The sequence below is a fragment of the Carassius auratus genome, chromosome 26 (genome assembly GCF_003368295.1).
Source record: "Carassius auratus strain Wakin chromosome 26, ASM336829v1, whole genome shotgun sequence".
In the NCBI taxonomy this organism is placed as follows: domain Eukaryota; kingdom Metazoa; phylum Chordata; class Actinopteri; order Cypriniformes; family Cyprinidae; genus Carassius; species Carassius auratus.
Window position 1 is genome coordinate 10,322,285 of NC_039268.1, and position 27,665 is coordinate 10,349,949.

The 27,665-nt window shown below is 37.1% G+C and overlaps 1 pseudogene; it reads right to left on the reverse strand.

Annotated features, from left to right (window-relative positions):
• Window positions 1–300: 300 nt before the first annotated feature.
• The window catches only part of LOC113043961 (pseudouridine-5'-phosphatase-like), a 39,800-nt pseudogene continuing 12,435 nt past the window's right edge, over window positions 301–27,665 (reverse strand).

Sequence of the window (27,665 nt, forward strand, 5' to 3'; positions counted from 1 at the left end):
AGTATGGCCTAATGGTTCGATTGAGGCTTATTGCTTAATCAAATTTGTCTCTGTGTTATTCGGGTTGTCAAAGGAAAGAGATTCAGAGTTGTGATTGTCAAAAAAAAAAATAAAAAATCGAAACAATCAGCATTCTGTTGTGTCCCTGAACAGTAAATCCATGGCTCACACAGACATAATGGTTGAGATTAGCTTCTCCTGTTTTTGATTGCAGGAGCTACACTGCAGCCTGATTCCATTTTTCAAAAAATGACAAGATACAGTGTAATGGAATTTAAATAACTGTGGTGATTACTGTGCTTAATGGTAGGCTGGGAGAGTGAAAAGTACTGGTCTGTACTCTTCCATGCTTCTAAGCAGCAACGTGGACTCCTGGGTGAGGCAGCGGTCCAGGTTATCGTCTGGGATCATCACCACCTGCATTCCAGCTGCCAGACCCACCTTTACCCCATTTGGTGCATCTTCAAAAACCAGGCACTGTGAAGGCAGAATCAGAATAGGCTAATCAATTCAAACATAAATGAATTCATGTACAACTCAGTATACTGAATAGTTTGTACCAATACCAGTAAAATTCCATGGATCTCAGTACCAGTTTTGGTACCACAACAAAAGCTATTGCAGCTATATATATATATATATATATATATATATACTTGAGTAAAAGTACAGATACATATGGTAAAATATTACTCCAGTAAAAGTAAAAGTACTCCTTTTTCAATTTTACTCAAGTGAAAGTACAAAAGTACTAAATTTTTTATGTACTTAAGTAAAAAAGTTCTGCAAGATAGATGTTTGCAATTTTATATAGGCTACTTAATTAAATTTTATATTAGCACGTTTTTTATAATCCTACTGCTCAAAATACCTTGGATTTTTTCAAAATAACCACTATATGGAGTCAAGATATATTTTTGTTGTTGATATAGACTACGCTGATGAGAGTAATGTTCACTGTGAAGCTTACACTGTGATGTACCTGAGAGAAAACAGAGAAAACCATCTGATTTTCACCAGTAAGAACAAAGTATTTTAAATTTAGTTGTTTTACAGAACATCAAAGTTACAGTACAGACCAAAAGTTTGGACACACCTTCTCATTCAAAGAGTTTTCTTTATTTTCATGACTATGAAAATTGTAGAGTCACACTGAAGGCATCAAGGGCTATTTGACCAAGAAGGAGAGTGATGGGGAGCTGCGCCAGATGACCTGGCCTCCAGTCACCGGACCTGAACCCAATCGAGATGGTTTAGGGGTGAGCTGGACCACAGACAGAAGGCAAAAGGGCCAACAAGTGCTAAGCATCTCTCGGGGAACTCCTTCAAGACTGTTGGAAGACCATTTCAGGTGACTACCTCTTGAAGCTCATCAAGAGAATGCCAAGAGCGTGCAAAGCAGTAATCAAAGCAAAAGGTGGGTACTTTGAAGAACCTAGAATATGACATATTTTCAGTTGTTTCACACTTTTTTGTTATGTATATAATAGATATATATATAATTCCACATGTGTTAATTCATAGTTTTGATGCCTTTAGCGTGAATCTACTATTTTCATAGTCATGAAAATAAAGAAAACTCTTTGAATGAAAAGGTGTGTCCAAACTTTTGGTCTGTACTGTATATATGACATGATAATAAGGCCTGAAGTTAGGAAGAACATTTTAAGGAAAAAAATAATAAAAAAAAAATTCATAATGATTTTTTCCTTCTCAAATCTTGTCTGTGGTTTAAAAACACCCCTGGCCAAACGGGGTGCATCTCTTCCCACTGATAATTACTGTAGTTACCATGTTCTGAACATCACATCCTCTCTTTTCTAACCAGATGTAATCTATATATATATATATATATATATATATATATATATATATATATATATATATATATATATATATATATATATATATAGGTGGCTGAATAAAAATATTTGGACATTATTTATAAAAATTACATCAACTTAGCACCAACAAGCTTGTTAGCTAGACAGTTAGCATCAGCTAACAATTAGGGCCGGGACTCGATTAAAAAAATTAATCTAATTAATTAGAGGCTTTGTAATTAATTAATCGAAATTAATCGCATTTTAATCGCATATAAATATTTGACCTGAGAACAGTGAGAAGTAATTTTTTTCACATGGATTTATAGTATACCATTGAATAATGACTGAATACATAAGCTTAAGCAACAAAATATTGTTTATTTTTGTTCAACCAAGTCTAGCAGACCAGTGCAATTTTTGCCATGAAGTGTAGCAATAGCATATTTAGAAACAATTTAGAAATAGTACATTTCAGAAATTCAGGAAGCTTATAGGTGCTGGAACCTTCTGTAAAGTTTTTTTTTTAAGTAAAACACAATACTGTCAATTACATTCAGAACATTGGAAACACTGACTATTAGAAAACATCTCTCTGTTGCTTCAGAGGCCATAACATACTAAGTCCAACACTCAATAACCTTGGCCAAAACAATAAAGAGTTCAACATAAAGTGCCAGTTGCAACAACAAAATAATACATAGTTCAACATAAAGTGTAAAGTCCACGCTAGCTGCTATATGTTTTGCGTTGAGGTGATACTTGAGGCTGAAATGCGAAGCAAACGCTAGTTGGTGCTCCAGTATAATCGGTCCGCCGAAACTCATCCAGTGAGAAACGCTCCGTGGTGCAAAAATAAGTTATTAAGAATGCGGGATTTTTTTTTTTCTGTAATTAATTAATCTTAGTTAACACGTTATTTTTTGTGTAATTAATTAATCTCAATTAACGTGTTAAAGTCCCGGCCCTACTAACAATATTTACTTATTTCAAGTAGGATGAACATTCATGTCTCTCTACTCGTCTAGTTAATCCAAACAATATACATATGTATAACGTTACTGTCGATAAACAATATAAAAACAGACGTCACATAGGACATTTTAATAAAACTGTTAACATTACGGCGGCGGGGAATTTGAACGTGCATGAGTTATTGTATTTAATCGGTGTTATTTTATGTTTTTTTTTGTTGTTGTTGTTGTTTTTTTACCTAAAATTGATGTGTCTGCATCGTCTGCACTCGAGCATTTCAGTGGGCTTAAATAGATCACTCTTTACAATGGATTTAGTTCCCAAACAACTGACAGTTTTGACCTAAATATGATTTTCAGTTACAATAATTAATCCAAAATTTCGACATTAATAGCTTACTTTTAGCAACGTCAGACGCACGCACGCTCAGAAGATCTCCCGGTTCTTACTTCTGGGGACTCGTCTCGCACTAAACGGTTCATTTGAATCAGTGAGTGGTCGACACCAGAACAGCTGCAATCGGATCATTCTAATCATAGACAGTAAAAGAAATGGACACAGCGACCCCATTGGAACTCAATTGAGACAAGTGAAGCCCATTTTTAGTGTTTTTCAGCACTTCAGTTTCTGACGCGCAGACTCAAACGAAGCTTGACGACGTCAGCAACCTGTCTGACAGATGTAAATCTTCTAAGTGGCTGTGCGTGCAAACTGCCATTGTTAATCTTGCAGAGACGGCGAGCTTGAGCGGGGAATTCTTTGTCGTGAGTGAGCAGGAGTAAGTATTCTGATTAATTATTATGTATAGTATTTTAAAATGTAACGCCAGTATGCCATATTAAGTTAATTGCCTGCGAGCTTCTCCTCCTGTCTGTACGGTAATGCGACAGAGAGACAAGTGGTTATGACGCAATCGTTAGCCTATTTTTTACAAAAACTGTTTATACGGGGCCATAATGTAACATAGAAGGTAATGGAGCCCTTTATACATTGTCGTTTATCTTTAGAAATAAATAATGGACAAACGGAGTCTTTAAACGCCTCAGATGTAAGGTTATTCGCTGTCAAAGTGACGCCAAAATGAATGGGAGTCAATGGGAATGTTAACGCAAGTGAAGTTCTGCTAAAAGATGGTAGCCCCCACCCGACTTCAACTTCCAGTCGAGTTCCTTGCCCCCTGATTCTAATTCGTAAACGAATCGTTTGGTGTGATTCGCGATCCGATTTAAAAGTTTATTTTGAAAAGATTCAGTTCGTTCATGATGAATCAGACACCGCTTCTGGGTGTCGGAGCACATGATATGTTATAGGGAGTAACGATATGTTTTATGAAATGTAGTGAAGTAAAAGTAAAATTTGCTCAAAATAAAACTACTCCAGTAAAGTACAGATACTTGAAAAATTTACTTAAGTACAGTAACGAAGTAAAGCTACTCCGTTACTGTCCACCACTGTATATATATATATATATATATATATATATATATATATATATATATATATATATATATATATATATGTACATATATATATTGTCACAGTGTCTGGTCTGTGTATCCCTGGGTGTCTACTAGAGGTCTCACTTTCCCTTATTTGGTCACCTTCCTCCTTGTTGTGTTAATTGATTGTTTCCCGCCTGTCTCCACTTCCCTCATCATCCTTTCGGTATTTATACCCGGTTTGTCTCAGTCTGTGTGACAGTCCTTGTTTAATGTTACAGTTATTTCATGTCCATCATCCTTGCCTTGCCTAGTGTTCATGTCTTGTTCATGTTATGTTTTGGATCTTCTGGTTTTGACCCTGCCTGGACTGTTTGCCCCTTTGGATTTGCCCTCAAATATTCAATTCAATTCAATTCAAGTTTATTTGTATAGCGCTTTTTACAAAACAAATCGTTACAAAGCAACTTTACAGAAAATTATGTTTCTACAATATTTAGTAGTAGCTAGTAGTTTGTGCACATTTGACAGGATTTTAGAAAAAATAAAAATAATAATAATAATACAAGATGTAGTCAACTAGACGATGAACTATCAATATTATTAATTAAGTTATTATATGATTCAGTCACACATTTAGCAATAATTGTTAGTTCTGTTTGTTGATTCAGGGTCAGCATCATCTGGGGTCCTCTGAGGGTCAGCATCATCTCTTCTCAGGTGTTCTGGATCCAGACTGGAGCTTGTGTAAATTCTAGTTACCACGGGATGTAAATCCCTTGGCGAAACATAGAAACAAAATACAGACATCATTAGCATAGCTGCTGATCCAACAAAGTAAAATTAGTTTAACCCAAGCTAATGAATAAAATTGCACCTTTGATCAGATGCAACTACACTCACAATTAAAAAGATACATTATTTGAATGCTTGGCGAAAGAGATGTGTTTTTAATCTAGATTTAAACAGAGAGAGTGTGTCTGAACCCCGAACATTATCAGGAAGGCTATTCCAGAGTTTGGGAGCCAAATGTGAGAAAGCTCTACCTCCTTTAGTGGACTTTGCTATCCTAGGAACTACCAAAAGTCCAGCGTTTTGTGACCTTAGGGTGCGTGATGGGTTGTAACGTGATAGAAGGCTAGTTAGGTACGCTGGAGCTAAACCATTTAGGGCCTTATAGGTAAGTAATGATAATTTGTAACTGATACGGAACTTAATAGGTAGCCAGTGCAGAGACTGTAAAATTGGGGTAATATGATCATATTTTCTTGACCTCGTAAGGACTCTAGCTGCTGCATTTTGGACTACCTGTAGCTTGTTTATTGACGAAGCAGGACAACCACCTAGAAGTGCATTACAATAGTCCAGTCTAGAGGTCATGAATGCATGAACTAGCTTTTCTGCATCAGAAACAGATAACATGTTTCGTAGCTTGGCAATGTTTCTAAGATGGAAGAATGCAGTTTTTGTAACATTGGAAATATGATTTTCAAAAGACAAATTGCTGTCTAATAGAACACCCAGATTTCTGACTGTAGAGGAAGTAACAGTACATCCGTCTAGTTGCAGATTGTAATCTACAAGATTCTGTGTAGTGTTTTTTGGTCCAATAATTAGCATCTCTGTCTTATCCGAATTTAATTGGAGAAAATTGTGTGTCATCCAATCTTTTACATTTTTAACACACTCTGTAAGCTTAGATAGTTGGGAAGTTTCATCTGGTCTCGTTGAGATATATAGCTGAGTATCATCAGCATAACAGTGGAAGCTAATTCCGTATTTTCTAATAATATTACCAAGGGGCAACATATATATTGAAAATAGAAGGGGACCTAGGACGGATCCTTGTGGCACTCCATATTTTACTGATGATAAATGAGATGACTCCCCATTTAAGTAAACAAAATGGTAGCGATCAGACAGGTAGGATCTAAACCATCTTAGAGCCTGCCCTTGAATACCTGTATAGTTTTGTAATCGATCTATGAGTATATCATGATCTATGGTGTCGAACGCAGCACTAAGATCAAGTAAGACTAGAAATGAGATGCAGCCTTGGTCTGACGCAAGGAGCAGGTCATTTGTAATTTTAACAAGTGCAGTTTCTGTGCTATGGTGGGGCCTAAAACCTGACTGAAATTCTTCATACAGATCATTTTTATGCGGTTTCATACAGTGATAAGTTTATTTAGCTCTTCCTGTCCTATGGTTGTAAAGCACTGCAGTTTATCTTTGGGTGCGATGGATGAAACTGAAGTGTTAGATGTTGTAGAATCTACATTCGCTATTGTATTTCTAATGTTATCTATTTTATTAGTGAAGAAATTCATAAAGTCATTACTATTTAACGTTGGTGGAATATTTGAATCAGGTGGCGTCTGGTAATTTGTTAAATTAGCCACTGTGCTAAATAAAAACCTTGGATTGTTTTGGTTATTTTCAATCAGTTTGTGTATATGCTCTGCCCTAGCAGTTTTTAGAGCCTGTCTATAGCTGGACATACTGTTTTTCCATGCAATTCTAAAAACTTCTAAGTTGCGTTCAAGACTACGAGTTACTTTCTTGAGAGAGTGAGTATTACTGTTATACCATGGTACAGTACGCTTTTCTCTAACTTTTTTCAATTTGATTGGGGCAACAGCTTCTAATGTATTAGAGAAAATAGTGCCCATGTTGTCAGTAATTTCGTCTAATTCATGTGTATTTTTGGGTACAAATAGCAGTTGAGATAGATCAGGCAGGTTATTTGCGAATCTGTCTTTGGTGACTGGAACAATAGTTCTGCCCAGACGGTATCGCTGCGACATATAGTTAATATCAGTTATACACAGCATGCACGATACAAGGAAATGGTCTGTAATATCATCACTTTGAGGTACAATATCTATAGCAGTCAGATCGATTCCATGCAATATAATTAAATCTAGTGTATGATTAAAACAATGAGTGGGCCCGGTGACATTTTGCTTGACTCCAAAGGAGTTTATTAGGTCAGTAAACGCAAATCCTAATGTATCATTTGCATTATCAACGTGAATATTAAAATCTCCCATGATTAGTGCCTTATCAACTGTAACTAGAAGGTCTGAGAGGAAATCTACCATTTTTTTTAGGAATTCTGTATACGGCCCTGGTGCCCTATACACAGTAGCCAGAGCAAGAGATACATTAGATTTCTTTTGCATGTCTGACAGTGTAACATTTAGCAGAAGTATTTCAAAAGAGTTAAACCTGTATCCTGTTTTCTGGGTAACATTGAGAATATCACTATATATTGTTGCAACACCCCCGCCACGACCAGTCTGACGGGGCTCATGCTTATAACAGTAGTTTGGTGGAGTAGACTCATTTAGACCAAAATAATCATTTGGTTTTAGCCAGGTTTCAGTCAAGCAGAGTAAATCAAAACTATTATCTGTGATCATTTCATTTACAATAACTGCTTTTGGTGTGTAATAACTAATATTTATGAGCCCAAACTTTAAAAATTGTTTTTGTTCATTTACTTTACATTTTTCTGGTTTAATTACGATAAGATTTTTTCTAGATCCTACATTATATTTATATTTATATTTTGACCTCACTATTCGGGGAACAGACACAGTCTTAATAGGTTTTACAGCGCAAGTACTTTTAGCATTTAAGTGGTTGGAACAAAACTCATCATAATGGTTATTTGAAAATTGACTTACTAGTCACATGGAGTGAAGTGTCCTGGAGATGTTGTCAGAGAGCAGCTACTCTCCGATTCTGCTGGGGTGTAATCCATCAGCGCGAAACAGTCTAGGACGCTCCCAGAAAAGATTCCAGTTATTAACAAATAGCAGTTTCTGTTCTTTACACCATGACAACATCCATTCATTTAAAGCAAAAACTACTGAACCTTTCGTGTCCTTGTCGATACGTGGGCAGTGGTCCTGACACAACGATCGTCGCAGCGGGCGTCGTGCTGCCAACCGTCTCGATCAGGCTCCTGAAGTCCCTCTTCAGCGTCTCCGTCTGCCACAGCGTGGTGTTGTTAACCCCGGCGTGAAGCACGACCGCTCTGAGGCTCTCGTCGTCCTTCAGGATCGCGGGTATCTGCGCAGAAACATCGAGAACACGAGCACCAGGCAAACAATGAGTGTGCACTTTAACTTCGGCTAACGTAGCACTTACGTGTCGGACGATGGAGTCTCCGATGATCACAGCGTCGCGTCCTGTCTCGCGGAGGGGAGCGAAGCGGTTCTGGATGGAGATCTCGAAGGCAGGAGGGGGAGAAGTCGTCGCCCGGGACCCGGCTCGCGTCCTCCGCTGTGGATGCACCCAGGGTCCATGGTGTCCCGGCGTCGCAGTGAAGGACATCAGGGAAGATCGCGTCCTGGGTGCACCGGGCCTGCGCAGAGAAACACACGGAGTAAACGTGGTGGGACTGTTAACAGCACGCTGTATACTTACCCCGGACTTGTGAGCGTCAGCCCGGGATGATTCCAGCGCAGCTCTACGCTCTCTCAGCTGGGCCTGCCTCTGTTCCAGGTCGAGAATCTGCTTCCCCACGGCCTCGAGCTCGAGCTGCACAGAGTGGAGACATTCATCCGCCATTAAAGCAAGTAACAGTGAGTACAGCAGTGGTAATGTGTGTGAATAGAGTATTAGCAATGTAAGCGCAGTTAGCAGCAACCACGCTTGCTGATGCTAATTGGCTAAAAGCTAATAGCGGACCCGGGAGATCAAAATAAAACTAGTGATAGCGAGGCAATCTGATTGTTTTTGTTGTAGAATACAATAGAGGATATATTCACGCGTTATATAAACAGAAACGATGATGTATAAAATTGATTTTTAAGTTAAAAATAGTCAATGAAAAGAATATAGTGACGGAGTTCAAACGCAGTACAGCCGTCAACAACCATCAAATAAACACCAAGGGCATGGGCTACAATGATGCGGCCCTTAAAGACCATTTCAATGGCGGGCTGGATGATCCAGTGTCTCAGGAGGAGATGGCGCAGTTAGAGACACTGGAATTCTGGGAATTCGTGCGCTACCTGCAGCATCGTGTTGGTGGGATGCCCCAGCCACTCCGGTCTCTTCCGGCGGGGTGGTTGTCAGCCCAGCACCACTGCCCAGGATGGCTACCAGCCAAGCGCCACAGCACAAGATGGCCGCTAACCCAGCGCCAATGCCCAAATTGGCCACCGGTCCAGCGTCACAGCCCAAATTGGCCACCGGTCCAGCGCCACAGCCCAAGATGGCCGCCAGCCTAGCACCACAGCACAAGATGGCCACTAACCCAGCGCCAATACCCAAATTGGCCACCGGTCCAGCGCCACAGTACAAGATGGCCGCCAGTCCAGTGCCACAACCCAAGATGGCCGGCAGCCTAGCGCCACAGCCCAAGATGGTCGCCAGCTTAGAGCCACAGCACAAGATGGCCGACTCAACGTCTAAGTCGCCAGTCAAGGTGCCACCCACTCACCATTGTAGAGGGCGGAGGACGAGGAGACAGGCTTCTCTCCGGAGTCGAGTCAGGTTCCGGTGGACTCTCCGGAGTCGAGTCAGGTTCCGGGGGACCCTCCGGAGTCGAGTCAGGTGCCAGTGGATCCTCCGGAGTCGAGTCAGGTGCCAGTGGACCCTCCAGAGCCAGGGCCAGTCACCGATGACTCCCCAGAGCCAGGGCCAGTCACCGATGACCCTCCAGAGCCAAGTCAGGTCACTGGGTGGTCTGCTGTTCCATTCTGGGGGACTCCGACATCGACCACGAGGATGTGGTGGTCATCCGCTCCACCCTGGGGGACTCTGGCGGCGACCACGAGGACGTGGTGGTCATCTGCTCCGTCCTGGGGGACTCTGGCGGCGACCACGAGGACGTGGTGGTCTTCTGCTTCGCCCTGGGGGGCTTCCGCCCTGACCACACAGTTGTGGTGGTCTTCTGCTCCGCCCTGGAGGGCTCTGGCTTTGACCACATGGCTGTGTTGGTCTTCTGCTCTGTCCTGGGGGGCTTCCGCCCTGACCACACGGCTGTGGTGGTCCTCTGCTCCACCCTGGTGGGCGCCTCAACATGCCCTTCATGGACTTCTGTTTTGTGTACTTGGTTTCTGTTATGTTTCTGTCTGTTCCCTATATATATATTGGGGGGATCACGTTATGAAATAAATATTTTTCTCTAGTATGCAATGGCCACCTAACCCTTAATCATCACAATGAGTAAATTAAATATTATATTTCTGATGTGAAAAATAATATTGTTGAACTTCACAAATGACAAAGTGGCTGTAAGTAAAGAGCTAGAATTTCCATTTACATAATTAATGCAATAAATTAGAATAAGATTACATTATGGATTATTTCAAATACCAACAACAAAAAAACAAACAAACAAACAAACAAAAAACAAAAAAACCACAACAACAACAACAACTGACTGTCCATACTGAAAATCTTATTGTGGGCCAAGGTTGCATCTCCCAATAATAATAATAATAATAAAAAACTCCAAGTGTTAGTTTTTCCAATAAGTTTTATTTTAATTGCTATAAAATGATTTGCAGACACAGGCTTCAAATGACAGAGCAAGATGACAGCACCTACATTTGGGATATTTTAGCTTTACGTTTCTGCAGTAGAAGGAAGTGGAGATGCGTTATCCATCTTTTTTTTCACAATCCAACCTTATAAAAATTAACCATGGCAACCACAAAGGAATCTTCTGTTTGCTATATTAACTGTAGATTAACCATGGTATTTGTAGTTAACCCGTGGTTATGCAAATAGTAATCAGTACACCATAAAGCCATGGTTACTACACTTTTACTACAATAAAACCATGGTTAGTTTTCATAAGGGTGATAAGAAATCTTTGATGTTCTTAACAGATCGCTCACATAAATATGAGAGCATCTGAAAGCAGCAGCCTATGGGCGGGTAATGGTACTCTGCATTAGCAAAGTACAGGTACTTTTGACAACACTAGTGTAGAAAAATGTAAACGTAGAAAGAAGAACCAAAACCAGGATTTGGAAAAACCCAATATTTCAAATGCAGTAGTACAAAAAGTACGCCTATTTGTCACAATCGCCAATTTTTTGTTGGAGCGAGGAATGAGGAGTTAACACCAAAAAATGTCTGTAAACATACTGGTAAAAAAAGAAAAAAGAAAGTATAGTCTGCATGAACTGTAAGTCATTTTGGATAAAAGCGTCTTCACAAATTACAAAGTGGCATAAATGTAAATGTAATATTCCAACATAGGGCACACAGGGTAGCCAGGAGACACACATGTAGTTGATGTTTAATACCGGACAAGGGAGAGGGGAACAGGCTAGAACAAAATAAGGGCAGATAACAAAGGGGCAGACAGATGAGGAGGATGAACTAATAATAAGACACACATGAAAACAGTGAACACACGATGGGTACAGAAACTGGAAAAAAAAAACTAATATGAACATGTCACACACGAGGGAAAACACACACAGAGAGCCCATATTCGTGACACAGAGCAATATTTTGACATGCATGTCATTGATTGAAAATGATTCTCTTGTTCTTCTAGAGGCAGTTTTATTCAGGGAAAAGGAGGCATCAGGGTCACGGTTTGAATAAAACGACTTCAGTGATTTGTTAAAGAGTTTGACAGCTGCTGTCAAATGCATTTTAGAAGTTTAAATGTCAGGTAATCTGTCTCTTGATCTAGCGGTCTCCCTTTGGTCCTTTCAGTTATTCATTCATAGCATCCAAGTTCAACAAAAGCACAGCAAAATCAAGTTCAGTGAACCACAAAGAGTTTCCAAATATTGGCCCACAATGTCAAAACTGTGCCCCACACAAACCACCATCCTTCTAGTCTGGCATAGCTAGGGCTGGGCGACATTAGGGCAGTGTATCACCAGCAAAGTAATGATACAATATGCATCATGGTAAAGAGGCCACTATATGACTGCACTGAATTTGACCTTAGAAGAATTTAGTAAAACAGCTGTTTATGAAACACTGCATATTATAGGCCTGTTGCCAGAGGAGTCATACCCCTTCAGATTTCTGAGCCAAGTGGATTTCAAATGCAACTTTTCCAAAAGACAAAAAATAGGCAAATAACATTTTTGATGCTCTCTGCCCTATTATCGTATACACAGGCTCACTGTAAGGCTAATGTTGCTAAAGCTACCATTGTCTCTGCCTGTTTTCAAGAACCCTGCATTCATGTACTACCGGAATGCTCATAATTAGGTATGTGGTAGTTAGAAATTACATTTGGAACCAATGTGAAGTCAGTAACATGGTCACCACCAGTTAAACTGTAACATGTCTGCAAGCATGAGCTCTTAAAGCTCCGCTAGGGTCACCAGGTTTTCACAACAAAACCTGCCCAATTATTACTCCAAACTAGCCCAGTCACGACTTGAGGTGATCCCCGCATTCTGGTGGGTTAAAATATACGTTTTTGGTAAGATTCACCTGGTAAAATTCCAGTTTACGGGCTAAATATCACTTTATTGGGGTTGCATAAACCCACGGAAAAATGGCAGACTTGGCATCACTGACTGCTCTGCACTCATCTGAAAAGGGAGGAGGGAGTAGCAGCTAATTTTCATTTAAAGGGGACAGACACAAATAACAGCAAGTTTTGGTATAAACCCTAAAAGTGGCAATTAAAAAAATTATCGGCGGGTTAATTTGAGATAAGATTTCATATACACACTCTGGGGACATCTTAGAACTATTTGAAATATTGTATCAGTGCATTCCATGGCACCTTTAAGTAAAAAGTCTTTAAAAAAAAGTTTTTTTTATGAGAAGTCACATAAAATAATTACACTATCACTCTACTTTGCCCATAACCAATTGCAGATCAAATAACAATCTAGTCGCATTTACTTACAAATGTCTGAGAATCAATATCCAGATATTTCAAGAGAGTTAACACTTTTGAAAATATTTTGAATAAAAAGGAAAAAATATATATATATAAAACATAAGCCTATTTCAGTTATACAGTGCTACTGTGGCTGCTGTGTCATCTGACAAGCATGACAAGGGTTGCCAGGTTTCACACAACAAAACCTGCCCAATTGCTACTCAGCCAGAACTAGCCAAATCTAACTGCATTTTAAAAGGGTTCCTGGGTAAAAATTGGGTCCTGGGGGATAAAATACATATTATTGTGTCGCTTCAACCTGCGGACATGAAAAAAAAAAAAAAACCTGCAACAGTGATAAAGTAGCCAAATTTCACCGGAAACCGCAGACTTGGCAGCACTGTGATGGATAGTAATAATGTCTACAACCATAACAGCTTAAAGTTGTCTAATTTGGCACAGACTCCCTGCTGCACTTATAATAGTAAGGCTTACCTCGGTGTATACATATCCTTACAATTTTAGATGTATTACCTGTGTTGCATTTTGAATCATCAGTGGCCAATTCTTTAAATATGACACAGACTGTGAGTCAGAAGCACCAGACCGTCCTTGCAAAGTTGGAAATGCCCCACTTTATAGAAATAGCCTTTGATGGCACGGTAGGCTACTCTCCCAGGTTCTGGAAACAGTCCTCCATAAAATGCACTGCACACATCTGAATATTTGGGTTAAACTGGTCTGGAACAGTGTTGTCTTTTGAAAGGCCAAACTATTTTTTTTTTTTTTTTTTTTTTTTTTTTTTACTTTCACAACAAAACACACTGCGTCTCCATGATATGGTGGCGGCGGCAGCAACAATAATACAGCGGGAATCAAAGTTAAACCTTATTCTTTACATTAACATTTGGGTGGTGTTATGCATATCTTCCCATACAGTGACGTTGATATGTGGGGGCATATTTAAATGAGCTATGGAATTAGGCACAGAAGAGTCTTAACTTTTATAAAGAATATCGCTTTGGATTTGAGACTTTTTACTTTTAACTTTTTATCTATGCACATCTTCTCATTCAGCTTAAAGTTGCAAGTAACAGCTTGTAACACTCCAAAGAGAACGCAAACCTTGAAATGGCATCATATAATTCAAATAGCTTAAGTGCCGATCATATAGATTGCATTTAAAAACATGAGATACAGTGAAATGTAATAAACCTCAAAAAATTGTGTTTTCTAAAAGTTTAAACTTTTTTTTTTTTACCTTTACATGATTTTCTATACATCTCTTGCGTGAGATGCGAGTGCAACAGTGTCACGGTTGGTAAACCGTGATCTCGGGGTTTTTGCACTTTGTGGTGAAGTCTGTGTGTTCCGCGTCTGCACTGATTAGTTTGTGGGCATCTCCGCTAATTGTCATCAGCAACAGCTGCCACTCATTACTCATCCCCTATATATTGGCTTGTCTCATGTCTTGTGTTTGTGAGATTGTTGTTTAATGTCGTTTACCCTGTTTGTTGGCTTTAGTGTTGTCTGTGTTGGATGTCTGTGGTTTCCCAGAACCTCATCCACTCCACTCTCCGCTCAGCCACGGACACTTACCTTCGGCTCTATTCCCCGCAGTTTCTGTGCCATCCTCTCCTGCTGCCTACTCACCGCCATCATCCGGATTCCTCACCTCCTCACCACCACCTCGGAGTGTTGTCTTCTCAGCCTCATTGTTCCCTTGTGTTTGTTTGTTCATCTCATTCCATTAAAACTGTTAACTCGCATCTGTTTCCAGACTTTCCTTCACTCCACCGTCACAAACAGTCATGGTTGACTATATGCACTCTTTGTGAATGGCTTGGTTTCACTTTTAACCTAACCAATAACTTATTCGCATTGAGCTTTCATATTTTTCTGATATTCTGAATGCATAACACTCTTGGGACCAGAATGAAGATCTTAAGACCAGTGGTGGCAGATTTAAAGCAATTAAATAAAACATCAAGGTTGTGGCTCAAGTTTTACACAAGTGAGCAAGTTTTCTCTTTTTCTTTTTAAATCATAAAAACATACAGATTTTTCTTAAATTAAATTCAATCGTTTCATTGTTATAATTAGTGGGTGACAAAAATGGGTTTGTCAGCATCACACATTGATATCTAGAAACCCTTTGGTCAATGCTGATATGTAATTTAGTGATTTTAATAATAGCAAATGAGACATGCACAAAATCGCTAAGTTATTAAATAAACAATATTTTCTTACAGACACAAAAGTGCACCAACCATTGATTTAGCTTTTAGTAGGCATTTATTTTCAGTATAACAAGATGGAGAATGTGTTTTGTTGTAATTGACCAAGTAGGCATATTAAGTGAAATCTCAAAGCTGTGAATATCTCTCATTTTGGTCTTAAAGCCATTAGAGTAAGAACGCTTGCTTAGGAGCCACCCAGTACATAATGTATAATTGACCCTCAGGAACAGAGGTTCCACATTTTGTCCACTCATCACAGGAACAAATAAAAAAGGCACTTGAGTTTCCATGAATGGCTGTAATTGACTGATGTCACTAAGCCAGTTGTACGATAAGTGCAAGTGCTTCAACAAAGAGCAGCGGAAGTATGGAGCTCACTTTGGAGAGTAAAGCTTAGCTAATTCCCTTGTACCAGGGGCACAATTAAAACTTCTAATTACGCAAAGAGCCCAGCAAATGACCCATAATTACCAAGGCACGCATTTCTGTGAACATAAAGGAAATAAAAAAGCTTGAGGACAAAAGCTAAGCGTAGCACAAATGCTGCCTTTTTCTCTGTCAGCAATTTGAAGTGGAGCATCTTGTTGGATTAGAAACGGTCCAGGACATCTAACACAAGAACGATTCAGTAATTAGTCATAGCTGGTGTATGAGAAGGCTTAAGATTCACACGTCACTTAAGCAGACAGCTGGGGATGAGAGGGTGAGACGACTGTCTCAAACACCTCTAATTAAGACACTGAATCAGCGTTTTACAGTCGGATTTTCTTCTCACCTCAAAACATGGGGGAAACTTTGTTACCAGTTTATTTTAAATTCTGATTTTAGGCATTCATATTACATAAACAGAAATATATATATAGAGAACAGTGCAACCATGGCATAGCCTTTCCATCAAAAATCATCCATCATGCACCTCCAGAAATCTGTCTACTAGCATTTCTTGCAGAGAAATTCTGTAGTGGAGCTGCACAGCAAAAACATATAGCTATTCCTATATATGTAATTAGTGTTGGGTATTAGAGCCAACTGATAATGTTTTTTTTTTTTTTTGGGGGGGGGGGGGTGATTGGGCAATGCCGATACCGATATTAGGGAGTAAAAAATTACCAATATTGAAATATCGGCAAATTTTCTTCATGTACTGTCTGGGCTAGTATAGTACAGTATAGTCAGATGTCATACTGTATGTAGACTACAGTATATAGCCTACATAAACAGAATATATATATATATATATATATATATATATATATATATATATATATATATATATATATATATATATACATAAACACATTTGTTTGCAATGATAACTCGCATGTTTTGATCAAACACTTATGGTGCGACTTTATTCAGCATTGCCTTCTCTTCCAGGTCTGCTGACGTGTTATCTTTGTTATAGGGCGCACCAGAAAACACGTCAGCAGTGTCATACGTCAACAGTCACAGCAGTCGCACTCACAACAGACCCGGAAGAGAAGACAATGCAGAATAAAGTCATAGTTTTTGTTATTCATTTTTGGAACAAAATGTATTGTCAATGCTTCAACAACTTCTAACTGACCCTCTGATGTCACATGGACTACTTTGATGTTTTTATTATCTTTCTGGACAGTATCCCGTACATACATTTTCAATGGAGGGACAGAAAGCTCTCGGACTAAATCTAAAAGATCTTAAACTGGGTTCCGAAAATGAACGGAGGACTTACAGGTTTGGAACATGAGGGTGAGTCATACATGACTCATTGTAATGATTGGGTAAGAAGATGGAGGAAGCAAGTGCGAGTTTTTGAATATTTAATGAAACAAACAAACAATAAAAATGAAGACAGGTGATACTGGGAATCTTGACAGGAAGGGCGAAGTCCAGGAAGAGGCAGAACTCACAGATGATCCGACGTGCAATGGTGCGTTGGCAGCAGGAGAGTGTGACGCAGGAACTGCGGGGGAAGAGCCATGAAGGTGAGTGATGAGGTCCGGGGATGAGATGGAGTGGACGGGGTTCCAAAGACAGGATAATCCAATGACAAGAACCACAAACACAAGAATGGCAGAACATGAGATACACTGAGAATGACTAATAATAATGCTCTGACAAACACAATATGCCAGACAGGGCAATATATAGGGAAGGGTAACGAGTGGCAGCTGGTGATAATGAACAATTAGCGGAGACGCCCAGATGAAAACAATCAGTGCTGACGCAAAACACACACAACTCCACCCACATAGTGCAAAACCCGAGATCATAGTGCAAAAAAACGTGACACTCATTACCAACTCATTAACCAAACTCTTCATATATAACTTGAATTGTACTGATTATACAGATAACTGTGTAGGGCAAGCAAGCTACTGCCAAACGAACAGGGGCAAGTCTGTGCAGGAAGCACTGCTTTTCCAAATGAAAACATCTAAAATTAATTATATATATATATATATATATATATATATATATATATATATATATATATATATATATATATATATAATTAATTTTAGATGTTTCCATTATATATATATATATATATATATATATATATATATATATATATATATATATATATATATATATATATATAAAGTTCTGTGCTGTGTATTTTCTGGTAATCAAATGAATATGCAGAACATTTGTATTTAAATAAGCAGCAAATTTTTGCAGTTTAATATTCACAGACACAGTCTTTTTACAGTATATATATATATATATATATATATATATATATATATATATATATATATATATATATATATATATATATATATATATATGTGTGTGTGTGTGTGTGTGTGTGTGCGTAGCTGTTTTTTATTAATCAAAAATAAGACAAATTCCATGAAATTATGCGTTATACAGTTAATTCCATTTTTATGACTGGATTGTCAACAACTACTTTACTATATATTAATAAGCAGTAATTAGCAGTATATTGGGGCAAAAGTATAATAAGTTTGTAGTTACTAGTTAGTTAACAGAGAAAATTGGACCCTGATCTAAAGTGTGACTAAAATAATTTATGTAGTTATGTATTATTTATTTGAAAGAATTGAAAGAATGTTTCATGTCTATCCTTGCATCATTCAATAACATGTCAAGGTTGACACAGGATTTAGAAAATTATTAGTTATAAGTAATTAATTATTTTTTGAGAGAGTAATTTGTACAGTAATCTAATTACAATTATTAACTAGTAATTAATTACTTACTCCGACTAGTCATATTCTTTTGCACTGTCGTCACTGACTACACTCAAAAACAAAGGTGCTGTTCTTTTTAGTGATTCACTCAAACAGATTGGTGAATAATACTGAACTGAACAAAGGGTCTGAAAAAATAAATAAATGAACAAATAAATAAAGAAAAACTAAATAACTAATTTAAACATTCCATCACTTGTTTTTTGTTTGTTTGTTTGTCAGTTTTTTTTTTTTTTTTTTTTTTTTTTTTATGTTTTTTTATATACAATAAAATATAATGTTTTTCCAATAATATACTCGGGATTAGGAATAAAATGTCAAAAAGTGCATGTGAAAATGGGCTGAGAGTTAAACTAACAATTATAATCCGATTTAGAGAAATACAACAAATATTCTGCTAATAAAATGATAATACAAGACTTCTTCACCTAACAAATGGTTGTTGAAAGCAAAATTTTCATGAAATGCATATGATACACATTATGTTGTGATTAAGTGTGACAAGCTTGAGCAAAATGTACTATTTTGGAATCAGCACCTCAAAATTAGTAATTAACAAATATTGTATTTAATTCTGCAAGTATGATGTACTGTCATATTTTATTTATTTTGTTATTTTTTATTTTTTTTTGCGAGGTAGGAACAGCCAAATGGACACAGAAAATAAATCAGGAGTTGAACCCAAATCCTCTTACATACTAAAAATATATATATATAATAATAAATACTTAAAAAAGAAAAAAAAGAAAAGAAAAAAAGAAAAAAGAAAAGGATGCACTGCTGTCTGCTGTTCTTCAATATAAGAAAAAAAAGGAAACTTTGCTAAAATGTCAAAGGCAATAAATTGAAAATACCTGTTGGACTATGCTGTTGAATCTCTCTCAGCACATGCCAGCCAACTCATATCTCAATGTGTTTAATGTGAGTTGACATTGTACTCCCCATCACAAGAGTTATTACAGTAATGGGCGTTGATGGGGAAAAAACGGTAAGGTGTCCTTTGACAACAAAGCTGTTGCTAATAATAGTTACCTCCTACAGATAGCAAATAACAAAACATAAAAATGATTTATGTAGCAAGCATCTAGAAGATAGATGTTAATCTTTTTAATAATAAAAAAATAATAATAAAAAATAAAAGCCGGTGAGATATAAACAAATGGTGAGGGTGACATAAGGTAGAATATTTAGCACTTTCACAAGATGCCCAGAAATCTCTAGCACGCACAGGCAAACGTGCCACACTTAATGACTAGACATGAATTCTAGGATGATGCAAAGATGACCTGACACAGTGGAGTCCTTCTACGGTCCAGTGCTCTGGGAAATGTCAGGGGCCAGATGACCATCTCATCTAGGCAACATCAGAGTGACTAACATCACGTGTTATACAGAGAAGACACATCACTGATGCGTTTCTCATGCGCACAAGCTAATACACACACGCAGTAGACTTAAATAAAACTGACAGACTATACAAAGTCTTATTAAGTTATTTATTCTTGTGAGATCTCACAGATGGATGTGTCCTATGTGGAGAACGGAGTAAGGAATATGTTAGTACAAGTCCCCACAAATCTGTTAATAATTGACAGGGGGACCTCTTCTTGTTTCCTCTGAGAATTCATGCAGCAACCAATAACAACAAACTTAACTATACAAAACTAAAGACTTTTGTGTATAGTATTCAAAAAATAAATAAATAAATAAATAATAAAAACTGTCTGTGTGTTTTAACACAGTTGTATGGCTGCAGTGTGAGAAAACAACCAGCCTATAATGGTAAAAATCCACCCACTCATTTTTATTTTATTTTTATACATATATATATATATATATATATATATATATATATATATATATATATATATATATATATATATATATATATATATATATAATCCCAATAAATCATAAACAGTCTCTCAAAACAAACGGTGCCAGATTTTTCTCTATTGTGACATCATACTCGAGGAAGGAAAGTCCTGCCCATTTGCTAGCATAGAAATATTATTAGCATAGACATCGTCTGCCATAACGTTTTTATTGCTGTAGCTGGAGATACAATGTCAGTGCCAAAGAGGCATTACAGGTGTTGTGTTTCGGGATGCACCAACGAAGGAGTCTCCATAGACTGCTGAGGAAAGGTTTAATTTCATTTCACAGAAAAGTCCTAAATGTTTGCGCTAATCATTTTACACCGGACTGCCTCACAAACAAGGGTCAGTTCAGCACTGGAGTTGTGCAAAGTTTGCTTCAGAAAGAGGGTTAGATATCAACGCTTTGTGCACAAACGTCTAAACAAAGTAAAACATCACACATCATATTTAGTTTTCCAAAAGAGCTTCTTGGCTCTCTGTAAGGCTTATTTTGCTAAAGCTACCAATGTCTCTGCCTGTTTTCACTGATGCTGCCTTCGTGTGTAACCAAAATGATCATGAATAAGAATGTGGTCATTAAAAATTGCATTTAGAAGCAATGTGAAGACTGCCAGCCCGTCTAGAATGAAATATCAATAGAAAGTATCTTGTCCTGTCAGATTCGAGGATCAGAACAAACTCTTATGCATGTAGGCTAACAATTATTTAATGACAGATCATACACTTTAGACTACAGAACAAAGCAATGCTTTTAGTGTTCCTGCATGGCTTTGACCAACAGATATCACAATTAATTATCATTTCAAGAAAGTTTATCATTCTCTCGAGAAAATAAGTCACTTTGAAAAAATAAGTCACCATTTTGAGCAAGTTTCTCAATATGTCGAGAACGTTTCTCACTATTCCGAGAACATAAGTCATTATTTTGAGAAAGTTACTCAGTGTTATGAAAAAAGTCATTATTTTGAGAAAATAAGTCATTATTTTGAGAAAGTTACTCATTATTACGAGGAAAAGTCATTATTTTGAGAAAATCAGTCATTACGAGAAAAAAAGTCTTTATTTTGAGAATGTTTCTCAATATTTCAAGAAGATAAGTCATCTCAAGAATATGTCATTATTTTTTGAAAATAAGTCATTATTTTTAAAAAATTAGTCATTATTTGAGAAAGTTTCTCCATACTTCGAGAAAAAGTTTCTCATTATTTCTAGAAAATAAGTAATTATTTTGAGAAAGTATCTCATTATTTAAAGAAAAAAGTCATTATTTTGAGAAAGTATCTCATTGTATTGAGATACTAAATCATAATTATGAGAAACTTTCTCATTATTGTCGTGCTGTCTAGTCTCTGTTTCCCTGGGTGTCCACTAGTGGGCTCAATTCCCCTTAGGCACTTCACCATAGGCACTAGAATTCCAATAGTCTTGTCCTTTCATCACAATAATTGCACTCCTGCTAATTGCACCAGATGCCTTCACTTTATTGGCATTAGCCTCCCTATATTTACCAGTCTTTTCCTGTTGTCTGGATGGAGTCCTTTTCCTTTCGTGTTTCCAGCCTTCTTGTCCTCCGAGATTCTTCGTTGTCCTCTCTTCCTCTAAATTCCCGTTCCCTTTCATGTTTCCTCCTTTGTTTATTTGTTTGTTTGTTTTGGACTGCTTTTGGTTTTGACCTTGGCTTGTTTCGACCACGATTTGGATTATCCTTAATAAAGACATACCTGCAATTGGATCTAACTCTCTCCTGTGTTTCACTGAACACGATCGTCACAGTTATGACTTGTGGCCGAAATGGACATGCATAGTTAAAACACCCACACAAACATGCATGTTTTTTTTTATGCAAATTAGGCTCATTATGCATTGTGCCTCATTCACAAAACTCAGCACTTATTATAAATGGATGGAATATTTTGATGGATGGAAGGATGGATAAAGAATGAATGAATGAATGAATGAATGAATGAATGAATTAAATGTTTTTTAATGCATGATTGGATAAAATATTTTAATGGATTGATGGATGAATGGAATATTTTAATGAATGGATGAATGAATAGAACAATTGAATGGCTGACATGGATCAATATTTGAATGGACTGAAACATGAATGGAATTATAGATGGATGGATGAAAGCAAAAAAGATGATTTGAATCAGAATCTAAAAATTAGGAAATGTGTACGAGTTCTCTGCACTTGCAGGTGTAGCTATTTCTTAATGAAGAGTTCAGCATATTCAGTTTTCAATCAAGTAAACAAATAACAATTTTACCACATGCAAAAATGGCTATACTGTAGCATACGCATGACAAGTAACCCAGTAAATGGCTTAGTTTCAATTTTATAAGGCTGTGGTTATTAGACTGAGTCCATCTGCTCTGATATGGATCCAAAATTCAGACATGACAAGGCAGACAATACAACAACAGGAGATGGAAGCATGCCCTCACCATCAAGTGGATTGACATGTGAATCACATAAGTGACTGTACACATGCCACATGACTATAGGTATGAGTATATATATGTATATGTGCCAGTAAACAAGGTTTTTAAAGATCTTTAGAGACTTTGACAAATTGCTGACAGCATCTTCTAAATGATCAGGGACTGTGGCTGGCCCAAACCAAGATAGCATGTAATGGAAAGAAAGCAGATTAATGATTCCAACGTTTTACACAGAGCACTTTATTTGGTCAAGATGACCAAAACACCATGTCTACTGTTTCACTGTAAAACTTAAACATCATTGGATAAATGCAATCTACACCCATCACTGACTCTGCCTCAACACCAAATGGCCTGTAATACCAATTATGAAAAATAATTTTAAACAGAACCCTCAGAGGTGGGAAAGGCATTTCGGTCAGCATTTTTGTTTTTATAGACGACAGTTTAAATAGACTTTCACAAGTTCTGTGCTTGATGACAAAGCCTATTCAAAAAGCGCTTAATTTCTCCATGGATATATCTCTACATATTTCAAAGGATTCAGCGAACAATTGGGGCCCATCTTTGGATGATAAATTTGGTATAATCTTAAATTGCATTTCTCAACACCCAGTTGGCATGTTCTTCAGAGAGACTTGGGAGGATGATCGATATGGCAAAGCTCCTCAATAAACTCACACACACTCCACTTCTTCAGCCCACTCACACTCTTCATGAGGTCTTGAACTCGGCACGGTCTCCACTCTGCACAAAGCTGTGGGTTGATAAAGTGCTAAGAGGGATTGTGAAGCACTGCTTGGTTAAGAAAGATTCCAGTATCAGTCTTGAACACAGACATAAGAAACTAAACACACACAAACACACACACACACTAAAATGCTGTATTTCTGACTTAAGCAAGCCAAGATTTCTCTGTATTCAACATAATGTATAATGTGTACAATACAGTACTTTTGATTATTTATTCAAATTCAGGCCAGTTAAACAGTGCTTTATTAAGACTGATTGAAAACCCACTGAGAAAACCGACCAATTAATTAGTTTCAAAACTATAGAAATCCCTAGTTTTCTAGTACCTTACACCACTGATGAATTCACACAGCTTGAATCCAGTTCAAAAAGTTCATCTTTTGTCCTGCTCCATCTCAAATATGCTGGATCACTCCTCTCTTTCTCTGTCATTGTGATGGATGACAGCAAAAATGTGACTTCCCTCATGTTCACACAAGAACATGAACTTCAGTTCCTCTATGTTTCATTAATCTAAGCCATGGGACTGAACCAACCTTGTATAAATCTCCACTCCTTTCACTGCACTGCTCAGCACTGAGGGCCGCAAAAAGCCTGACTCTTCCAGAAAGAGGTGGTCCACTTTCTTGCCTCTGGTCACAATGGAGACAGATGACTGGGCATACATAAATTACTCACATGCATGAGAGGGCTTCCATGCCTCTGGAAAGACTACTCAGTATTCATGTCATGCTGGTCTTCCTCACATCACCACGTGCATGAAATGGATAGAGATCAGAAAGTCGCCTTTAAATTCCTCCTCTAATGCTACTCTGCTCTTAGCTAGAATGAACTTGAAAAGGTTGAGCAGATTAATGGCCCTTATGGTGTGGTGATAGTTGGGCCTGATCTCTTTGCTATGGGAAAAGCATGTGTTTCTGTGCTAGAGACTTGTCAAGTTTGATCCTGAGAAAGAAGAAGAAAAAAAAAAAAAAATCTAAAAGATCTAAACACCAAAGCAAAACGAGTGTTTTTTTTTTTCAAAGGGAAACCATATATTGACCATGTCCAAGGCCAGTGCATGCACAATGGAGAAGGATTAATTTTTGATCTTAGGTTCCCTTTGAAGAGCAGGAACCCACATATATTATTGAGGGTATTTTGGTGCAGGGTGATGAACAGTCTGCGATCACAGACAGACATCCATGCTTGGAATATTTTTCTCATTGATATCCAGACCTTCTCTCAGATGTCAGTGTTCTGAAATGACATGAATCCCACTGGTTTGGTTCTGGTAAGTTTCGCTACCTGCTACGTCCTTGAGCTTTGATCACAGATATAACGTTTTAAACCTGCAGAATATTTCAGAGGGTTTTCACCTTTACAAGCTTCCATGTGAGATAATAGCACAAATCAATGATGCTAGTTCTTTGAATTTCAATGTCTTTTTACAGGTTTTAAAGGTTGAAAGATAATTCAAGAGCAACGTCTGAACCGCTGACCTCCTTAAAAGACAGCTACATTAGCACCAGCAATCGCCTTAACAAAGAGATACCACTCTGGCATTTCTTCTTGAACCTTTTTCGCTTTGCCCCAAGGACATCTCATCTAGTGTGAAAATGTGTGGCATATAATTAATCAATTGTCTGTAAATGCATATTAAAATAGTTAAATAGGTAGATCGTTCCAAAATGTATATCCTGTCATGATTTACTAACCCTCATTTCACTCTAAATCTATGTAAATGCTCTTTTCCATATAATCAAAAGGAATGGTAAACAGGAGCTGCCAAGTCCCAGAAATGATCAGTAATATAACTTGATAACGCTCATGCATTAGACTTCAAAGCATTGTTTTTTTTTTTTACTTGTTATTTGCTGATAATCTCTAAGATGGGTCAAATGTCATTTAATCATTAATGTTTCATTCAAACGTCAAACTTCATTCACATATCAGTGATACCAAATATCACTGGGTTGAGAGCAAACTGAATTCAACTTACAATTCACAGATTTTCAACATGATTTAAATATAATATCCTAGTGAAAAATACATATACTAAAATGTATTTGAAATATATGCATACATTATGTGTTTAAAAAAATGTCAAGCTGTTGTACTTTTGGTATACTAAACTGATATACAGTACTTAAAGTCTGCTAAACTGTACTTAATCCACTTTAATTGTGCTGAAGTTGGGCTAAAGTATAACTAAATATTAACTGAAGTATATTTGATTGTGCTAAAGTGGAACTATTGCAAGTATACTTCGGGAAAACTTTAAACATCTTGCGTTTAAAGACAGATATTATATAAAAGATCATGCAATCCTCATTGAACATTAAAACACATTTAAGACTTAATATTAAGAAATGTGCATTGTGCACAAGTAGTATTCCAAATAAAGTGTAATAATAATTTGTTTATATCAATAAGATCTAGTGACATGTCACTAAATATATTAATAGGTTTTAAATAAATGCATTTTAAATACATTACTTTTCTACTGGAGTGATGTTCATATTCATTCTATTTTATATCTTGATTCTATTTTATTTGATACTGAAACTTTTAAAATTAAAATGATTCATAAAAAAAGACTAATGTATGGCAAGAAAAAAAAAAGGATCGGCAAACAACAATTTTCAGCATAAAAAGTAAGCATTGCCTTTTTCTAGGAACACAGGCTACATTCACATTTTTAAACTTGACCTGTAAATGAGTGTCATGCCAGGTTTGCTGCCACTGATGCTAAATATGACAAGTAAGATATGAGACCTGTGGCATTATAGGAGGATTTTCAGTGAATAACAGACTAATCCTCGCTCAAAGCTTTCATATAACTTCAGAAGATATCTCTGTAAGGAGGGAAAAACTACAGCAAATGGGTAATGGATAATGTTATGTACAAAATTCCTAGCACCATTTAACTTGACATAGAACAATACAACAAAATGCAATTCAAAATACACATAAAAATAAAATAAGAATAATTACATAAACATTATTTATTTGGCTTTATTTTATAAATCTTTCTTACAGTGTAGCACACAAGTTATATGAACCTTTTTTTGAGCTTTACAGCCCCTTGCCATTCTTTTCTCTTTAAATGTTAAAAAGCAGTATAAACATCTAGCACAATTTTTCCTCTGTGGTCTACTGAAGAAAGAAAATGATTTTCTTCGGAATTACATGAAGGTGAATAAATGACAGTTTTCATTTTTGGGTGATCCCTTTAATATAAAGTTTTCATGGGGACATGGAAAAGGAGAGAAGCAAAGACAAAGAGAAACAGAAGACTATTCTGCATTATATTAGAATTTTTTTTTTCTTCAACCATTTTGAAAAGGATAAGAAATGCATGGTGCATACAAAGAGGCAGTGATGCTGCAAACATGCAAAGTACTGAGCGGCAACTCTCCTTCCCTCTTTCTTCATCCTTTTCTGGATCCTTCCTCTTTATCAATTCCCCTATTCATTCACTGTTGTTTCACCTTGTTATACACACAAACAAGTCAAACAATTGGAGCACACACTTCACATCAAGGTAGGCACATTTGTTATTCCGTTGATCACTCTGTCGACTGCCTCTCAGCACCACTTCAATATGTTAGCTATGAAATATGTGACCCTGGACCACAAAACCAGTCATAAGTAGCACAGGTATATTTGTAGCAATAACCAAAAATACATTTTATGGTCAAAATTATCGATTATCATGTCCCATGAAGATATTTTTTAAATTCCCTACCACAAATATATCAAAACTTCAGTTTTAGTAATAATTAGTAATAAGTATTGCTAAGGACTTTGGTTAGACGATTTTAAAGGTAGTATCTTTTGCACCTTCAGATTCCAGATTTTCAAATAGCTGCATCTCAGCCAAAGATTGTACGATCCTAACACACCATACATTTATTCAGATGATGTATAAATCTCAAATTTGAAAATTTAGACTATATCTACAATCTCAATTAGGAGTATAAATGGTCCATTTGAGAGATAGGTGGTGGTAATTCACTTATAAGTATGCAATCCACCATAAAGCAAGAAGAAGAAGAAGATGCGCAAGGCGCCAGCATTTAAGAA